Raw genomic sequence first — 9,029 nt, forward strand, 5'->3', positions numbered from 1 at the left:
GGAAAGCTTTCGACTGCAAAGCATTTTCTTCCACCGACACGATGAGCTGTTTGAGATTCAAATGAAAGCCTTTGTGTCGATTCTAACATGAAATAGTCTCCAATGAGTTTCCTGTTTGACAGATTTCCACTCCAAAGATGCAGTGTGGTGCTTATTTTACATTAAAGTGGTTCATTAGAGACCGGCAGAATGATTATTTTTTCTTTTGTTTGGAGCTTGACACGTTGAACACAAGTTGATAAAACTTGAATACAGATTGAATCTTTTACAGGAACTTTAATGATATATTATTAAAATATGTACTTTTTCTCCAAATTATTACTTATTCTGCACCTGTTAATTGTGATGTAAAATTTTGTATGTGAATGTAGTTGGTAAGAATTTTGGTCCATATTATTCATATTGGTCGCCTGCTTATGAGGTTTACTCAGCTAGAAGTAATGGACTCTAATACAGCCCTTCATGGTCTAATTGGTATAATTGCATTGCTTTAAACAGACTAGCCAAATAATAGAGAGCGCGGTCGCCTATTTACTGTCTGTGTTGGCTCATGCTATTGTTGATGTTCCCCACACAGAAAGGAAATATAAAGCGTTCCCTCAAATCTGATGCAGATATTTCTCCCATAATTTCATTGATAATGCTTCAGCTGTCAGTGAAATCGAACAGATTAACCAAACATAAGTGCTCATCAATAGTTCATCAAATGTCAACATGGCTCAAGTAGGAGCAGGTTTGTGGTCTCTTAAATTTCCCCAAGTGAAGATTTGCCTCACATGCAGCCTTGTCCATTAGTGTGTGTGAATGGGTGAATGTGAGAAACATTGTTAAACACTTTCACATTACTGATGTGGCAAGACTCCCTTTTTGTTGGTTGAAGCCGAAAGGCCCTCCAATGGAAATGTGAAGGGGCATGAGAGAAAACCAGAGAAATGAGCTTCAAAATGATTCCAGACAGAACGGGAGAAATAATTCAGCACTTTTCTCACCTGAATCAAATTGAGATTGTAGGAACAAATTCTGGGACCGAACACAGTCATTCTGTATGCTTTTTAAAAAGGATGTCTAGCCATAGTGGAGGACGACCACAAAAGACCTTATGAATAAAAACATACCACTGACAGGTGGACAAGGCAGACCGTCCTGTCCGAGTTCTGATGAATATTAACGGCAGTGCTAATGCCATGGTGAATAGTCGGAGGATGGGACTCTTTCAGACCGCGGAGCTGACAGCTTTAAAAATGAGCGGCAGGGGCTTTTGAATGACGACGGCAGCTGGTTCAGGTATACGGCTCCAGGGCTGCGTTCGGAGTCCTTCAACACCTGGTGGAGTAACTCAGTGTGCCACATGAAATATTTAACCCAGCTTTATGGATTTTACATCATATGCTGAATTCACAGCCGCTGCATGTGGGTGTGCGCACATGTTAATTCTTACGACTACAATTTAATTAAACGGGCAGATTTATGCAGGTAAATTAAACAGAGACTTAACTATTGTAAATTAGTTCACTGAGTCTACGTTGAGGCGAAATGTACTTATTAGAGAAAGGTGGGAACAAATGAGCTACAAGAAGATTCATCAGTTTGATTTTCAATTAAGTACGACCACCAAATAGACTAAAACAATTTAAACACACGTGTCTAATACACACAATACAGATTTGACATGCTAAATGGGATGTGCTCTCACCCTGATAACAGTAGATGGTGGTATTGCTTAAAAAGTGAGGTGGATGACCTGGGTTCAGCCTGACAATTGAACTCTGCTGTGGCCTTTACTTCATCACCATCAAGTTCGGTCGCTCTGCTTTCTGGTTTGATCCAAATACCTTCACCCTCCTGCTTTACGTCTGGCTCTGCAGAAGGGCCAGAGAACGGGTTTGCTTTGTGTCGGTCTGAATTCATTCTGAATGCACCATTTTATTTCAGCAGGTCATCCTTAAATCTTACTCACAAGGTGCTAAAAACTTGAAGCCTCAGAACCACTCACAGAATTCATGCTCAAAAATGTTTAATCACACAGAACCAAAACTTGAGGCTGAAAAACATTAAATAGATCCTAATTTGCAGGATTCACAGCAACCTGCTGCAAATTCTCCAACAGCTCTACAGAGGACTGATTGTGTTTTCCTTCTGAGCATCAACCTCTTCACCCAGAGTGTACCGTCACCTCAGGTAAGTGGGAATTAACATCAACTAAAGCAATCAGTTCACACGTAGAAACAAACAGACATTAATTGAAGTTCCACAAAGCCTGCCAAAATATAAAATTGCCTGAGGAATAAAGCAGACATGCACATTAATAGACACTAATTGGAGGCTAATTCGGCCTGCTGGAAGGAGCCAAGACGCAGAAAGATTCTGTGAATAAAAGGAAATCTTTATTTTGATGTGATAAGAATTAGGGGATATCGTGGGTATTCAGTGTAACACATCTGAGGGTAGACATCCAACAACAAAGATCTGGAAAAGGTTTACAGCGTAGCCTTTTTGGGCTAAGTCCAGTCGGGACACGTAGGTTACTGAGTCTGTTGTTTTTTTTTCATTGGATTTGTCGTCATCTTGTCGTCACTCCAGAACTGTCCTCTTCGAGTGACAGTTCATAGCATGTTGCTACCAGTGGTCAAAACTCTGGAGATCCAGATCACTCAAGCTCAGGAGGAGCCAGTCGATCTACTGCCCCATCTGTGGTCAAATTTCCATCAAGACCAAAAGAGCAAGATTATGGACATGAGGGTAAAGCGGGTTTTCTTCCGTGGGAGGTGGGCCTCAATCAACCATCTGAGGGTAGACCCACAAGAAGCTACTCGCCTGAATTGAGAGGATCCAACTGAAGTGGCAGAAGCATCTTGTGAAGCCTCCTTTTGAAAGTCTACCACACATGTCCAGTCAGGAGAAGACCTGGAACCCAGCGGAGAGATTCTGTATCTCAGGGTGATCTGGGACCGGCTCAGTCAGGCCGGACCGGGATGTCTGGCTTGTTTGCTCTCCGTGTGTGTGACAGGACCCAATGTCGACTATAAGGGGTAAAGAAGATGAATGTATGGAAGGATTGATGGGCATTAGTAATGGAGCTCTCAGTGGGAATAGTAGAGAGGGAAAACAATGGAAACAAGTGAAGCCACGAAAATAAGTTAATAAATGCTCTCAGCAGAATGTTTTATGTATTAGAAAGCCTCCGATGAGGCACGAGGTCAGTGTATGTATTATTGAAAGTTATTTATGTGGACTTTGTATCCCAGTCACTTTACCTTTATTTACTGTTTTACTGTCTGTTTCTGCTAATTTAGTTTTAGCTTGCATTACAAAATATTCGTAAAGCTACTTCATACATTGTTGTTCTGCAGCAAACCTGCATTATTTTTTGCCTTTCTAATAAATCTTGAAATCATCCAATTCAGGAGCCAGACCATCCTTTTGTGTTACTGCAATAACCACACCAGAGTTTTTACACTCCAATACCTTGCCTTTTCATTTTTAGAGATTGCCTTGTCTGTACTCAACTTTTAAGGCACCTCGGTGCTTCAGTCCTTCAGCGCTTATGAAATGGAAAATATTTATAATTTTTTTGTTGTATTTCAGATTTTCTGGAAAAGCAAGACACAATATGAGCCACACTCATCCGCCCGCCACTTTTATTATTTATAATACTTCTCCTGAATCTCACCCGCTTCATTAATATTAATATTGATTCCCAGGCTTTGTTAAAATATGTGCTTGAACGGTGAGGATGTGTGTGTAGCTTACACACTGAAGGGTTCTTCAAGGGCAGGGATGCTGGTGAGACTGTGTGGATGTGCCTGTGTATGTGTGTGTGTGTGTGTGTGTGAGGAGAACATCAACCTGATTGTACACAAACCGATGGGACGTCTTGTCACCATGGAGACAAGAAATGAAGGCCACCTTTTTGGTAAATCAGTGCATGTTTGTATTAAGGCACTGTTCGGGAGATGTTAAAATTGGGAGGCGGGTGTGGCAAGTGGTAGATATGGCTGAGTTTAGAGGAAGTTGCAATGGCAGAAAATGGCTAAAACAAGTCTACTGTCCTCATAAGGCATCAAAGTGTGTGCATGTGTGTGTGTGTGTGTGTGTCTGAGTGCATAGTCTTTTTATGTACTGTGACAGACCTCATTCATTCAGGTCAATATTTATCCAGTCCTCCAGGCTCACCGCGGATCCTCTTCTTATCTGTTTCATCACTCCTTCGAGACTGCCTGTGTGTGCATATGTGTGTATTGAAGATATATATTTCTACCTCCACACAGGCAGTAAGCGGTGTGTGTATGTGTGTGTAGCTCCTTTGCATCTTCGAGCTGGCAGTGGAAAGACGATACTTTGGTGCCGTTGCCAAATTCTTGCTGTTTGTCTCTTGCAACCCATTCTGGCTGAGAATTGTTCTCCCAGTGCAGCTAATGATGCCAAATGTGCCTTATGAAATGTGATCCATATAATTTGCGTGTCCTCATTGTAGCAACAAGTTGAGCAGTGACAAAACTTGGAGAAGGCAAATCAGATTACCACTCATCAGGCGGTCAGGAGGAGCGGGCGTAATATCAAGTACATCTGTGCGAACGATTCCCACTTCATTTCGGTTTCTTTTCAGACCCCAAAGGACACAACAACAGCAGTGTGCTGTGTTTTGCTGATCATGGTTCATTTTGTAAACGGCACAAACAACCTACGTGAGCTGTAGAATTCATACTGGAAGCAAAGGGGCAAGTGCGGTAGGACATAAAAGGGAGTCAATATATGGAAGTTTGAAACTTAAAAAAACATATTGCTTAAATTCATTTTCTATCCTAAACCTTGTTAATGTAAATAACATATCTGTGTTACCATGGCAACAAAGGTCATCCACTCCTGTGTCCTTTCCAGTCTTGTGCTTCAGTCATGCAGCTGGGAACTGAAGCCAAATGCTGCATGGCACACCCACTGTAAATGAAAGAAAGTGGCACTGAGGGAATCTAAAAGTGTCTTATTGTTCATTTTCTTGGACATGTATTGATCTCATTTTTGCGAACTCAGAGCAAGCAGTGTGTTGCGACCCCTGCGTGACCTCTGGTGGCACCCTAAAGCTGCCCTGGACCTCCGGTATGAAAACCACTTGTATAGAATATGTCAAACTTTTACATTTGGCTTTCTGTTTTCAGGCATAACGACCGCTTCGGCATGCCAAAACCATCTTTCTAAGAAGACCAGGTTGAACAGAAGAATTTAAATTGTCCCTCTTCTCTGCTTTTCACTGTTTTCATCCTTCTCATACCTGACTGGAGAGAGCGGCACAGAGCGAACTGCTCAGCAGAACCCAATTAGAGAGGAGCCTCCTTCCAGTTCACCTGACACCACTCTGGATTCTACAGATCCTGGATAGAAAAGCAGATGAGGATACAGAGGATGAAGAAGAATGGCAGGAGATACAGAAACAGGATGGATGGGGACTCCATGTATTTCTTTAAGTTGATTTAAAATTTATGTAAAAAGCTACTTTCCACAGACTCAGAAAACACTGTGGTTGAGATATGATTTGTTTCATTTCTAATTTATTGTTCCATCAAGCTGTTTATCCGAGGTCGATTGGATTGGATTGCATTACATGTGGTATATCCCTGCAAATCATTCTAGTTTATTGCCGGGGTGCCATTTTTTATGAAGCTCTGACAAGGCGGCCTCCCACTCCATGTGTGTCCCACCTCATCAGCCACGTTGCTTCCCCCTTCTCCTGAGCTCAGCACAGCTCCTATTCCAACAATTTCTTACACTGGTGGCTTCCATAATGTGAGGCAGGAGTGCCAGAGAGCCTCAGAGGTGTGCATCAGCAGAAAACACCCGGGGGATCAGGGGGCTACAACCTTGTCCAGCATGTTTTTTTCTTTTCTTTTCTTTTTTTCAGTAGAAATTGTGAATTGAAAAAAAAAATACATGAAAGGTGATGCTTTAATTATTTTATGAAAACACGGGTTTTAAATGTTTTAATACAAAACCAAAGGTTTTAAACGTGGCAGACTTACTTTGAAGGATTATCAGACATTTCAAATCTTAAGCATCCAGAAATCGGTTTTTGTTGATGATGACTGGCTACAGCTGTATCAACCAGAAATCGTTTTTTTTTTTTTTGAGAGACATGGTGGCATTGCGTTTCAGTCACTCTGGGGCCTCCGACCACACTGTGAAAATCTTTGGCCTACATCAACAAAATTTGTAATCAAGCTGTCACAGCATTTAACATCGAGACACTGGAAAAAGCAGCCCACGCAGAACACGAGAGAAACCAATGACCAAAACACACAGAAGATACCCAATATATACCCAGGGCCGGCGATTAGGCTGGGCATCCGGGGCACTTGCCCAGGGCGCCGAGCCATAGGGGGGCGCTTGATGTGACCGTGAGGCGCACTGCCCAAGTTGCGCTGCTGTGACGGCTGTTTGAGCAGCGCACTGCTTGGTTAGCTCGCTCGCGCCCCTCAACAGATAGTGCCGATTCAACCCCCCCCCCCCGCTCAACAACTCTCCGCGACACTACACGGGGCGTCAGGTTTGCCCAGGGTGCCTGAGAAGCCCGTGCCGGCCCTGTATATACCACTGCCACCAGACGCAGACAGTCACACACTCAGGCACAGGTGAAACACATCAGCATAGAAACAGCTATCAGACATGCGGAGGGGAAATCAAAGAGCCTGAGGGGAGGGATCGTCTCAGAATCACAAAATAACAGAAACAAAACATGAACCACAAGCTCCAGTAGTTTTAAGGGACATATTTAGTCTTTTCACAAACAAATAGGGATATTTCCACACCAGATCGAGCTGGTTTGATTGATCAAATTAAACAGTGATGCAGGGTTAGGGAACAGGTTTTGGTTAGTTTTATACTTTTTTTTTTTTTTTTAACCTCCACTGAACATTTCATAAGCGACTGTAACTCATTTTGAGACTTTAGATGTCACATCTTCCGGATTTCATGTAGAACTGTTCAGGCTTTGTCTCCTGACCTCTGACCTCCACCTAACCTGAACACCTTTTGTGAGAACAAAAACATGTTACATCCTCTCAGTAGACATTTGTTGCTGTGAATAACAGAAAAAAACCTGCATGCACCGTGGTTCACAGAACTGCACTCTACTGATAAATCCATCACTCCATTTAGCTTGACTGATGACATTTTTGGCAAGTTGAAGTGTGTCGCACAATCAACCTGCTTACTCATCATTTAAAATATAAAATCTGAAATTAAAAAAAGATTAAAATATTTTTGATTTATCATTGAATGCAGGCTTATTCACATTTGATTTCTCATGGTAACTTGATTCAAACTGACTTTTCGATTTTGACTTGCTGCTCACTGTGTCGGAGCTGACGAGATGCCGAGCAGGTGTCTTTTGTGGGTTTCTGGCCAAGAACCAAAATGTTACTTTATATTGTCAATTAAGTCGACTGCAGAATGTGAAGGTCACGAAGCCAAAACGATGAGCTCAGGTCTAAAAAAGCCGCACAGACCCATACAGTTTGATGATAATTGTCCTTCCACTCCATTATGCGCTGTCCACGGTCGTCTGATTTATTGTTTCTAAAAAGTGTTGGGTGCTGGAGCTTTAACTTGTGTCAGAGTATAACGGACTGACATTTGCATTTGCTTTCAGTATGAGTGGCTCGCTCTGCTCCAGGTGACCTTTCCGGCTGACAATACAAATGAAGTTGGTTCAAAGTGGAGATGTTGCAGAGAAAGCAGAGACTTTCCTGAAAAGTGGTGGTTCAGTGGGCGGCAATGAACAACGATGATTGTTGACTGTTTTCTAAATGTTTATGTAAAGGAGCAAACATTGATGTGACATGAGATAGTTCTCTCTAATGTTTAAGCTGCTCAAACAGTCTTTGCAAACTAGGACCGATGAGAAGGTTAAAATATGAAAAAGATTCTCAATGACCAAATCCAAAATTTGGAATTCAGTGAAAAAGGGTTTTTATTGTAATTGTCAACCTCTGCACTGTTGAATAAGATATGTGAAGTAGCAGCACTGAATGAGGGTTACAGCATCAACAAGGATAACGCTTTCACTGCACTGTTTAAAACCTTTTTTTTGTTATTAATTTTTTTTAGACAGCTGTAAATGTGACAATAAAACTCTTCTTGGTGCATCAATTTTCCATCTTTTTTTAATTATTACTTCTGAAACTGACCCTGAGTTATCTCAAATGTTAAAAGTTATTTCAAATCATAGTAGTTTAAAAAAAAAAAAAACCTTCAGAAGTGGCACCTGCAATGGTGCCGTGTTCATTTAACAAAATAGTTGCTTTTCTTGATATGAGGACGATCAATAGTGAGTAAACGTTGGCTGAAAACACCCAAACTGACCAAAATGTGATTGTGAAAAACACTCACCTTGGTTTCTGTTCAAGCACTGGTTTGATTTGTGAAAGTTTTCCAGGCTTACTCTGCCTCGGCGCTCCACATTAAGTCATTCCAGCAGTAATCATCAAACAGAGCTAAAAACTTTCACAGTAGGATCCCGGACTCGTGCAGAGCTGGCGGGATGAAAATGAACAGGAGAACAATGATTTTCATGGCATGTGGAAACTCTCCAGTGCGACAAAAAAAAAAAAAAAGTTAAATACAAAAGCACTTTGAAAACAAAACAGCCGGAAGGCAGCGTTATCACTTAAACTGGTGGAAACGGCTCCTGTAGTGAGCTGGGGGTTTACTTATACACTCTGTCCTCTTACTATTTAAATGAGATGTATGCAATCAGCAGAGGGCAGTAACAGACTTTAAAATCCCAGCTGTGGCACACAAGACAGATGACAAGTGACATTACTGACAAGAAAATTGTATAGAATGGCAACTGAATGATAATGAAATGGCTGTAGGTGTGTGGTTATACAGTATGTCTTGCTGTGTTTGACGGACAAGTGACCTGCTCAGTTTCGACACCACCACCCTAAACTGGATAACTCAGGTCGATAGAGGAATCAAATTTTTTTCATATTAACTTCTAAAGTCAGATTTTTATGTACTCACCCATGCTTCAACAG

This window comes from Salarias fasciatus (assembly GCF_902148845.1).
Source record: "Salarias fasciatus chromosome 7 unlocalized genomic scaffold, fSalaFa1.1 super_scaffold_4, whole genome shotgun sequence".
NCBI classification, from domain to species: Eukaryota; Metazoa; Chordata; class Actinopteri; order Blenniiformes; family Blenniidae; genus Salarias; species Salarias fasciatus.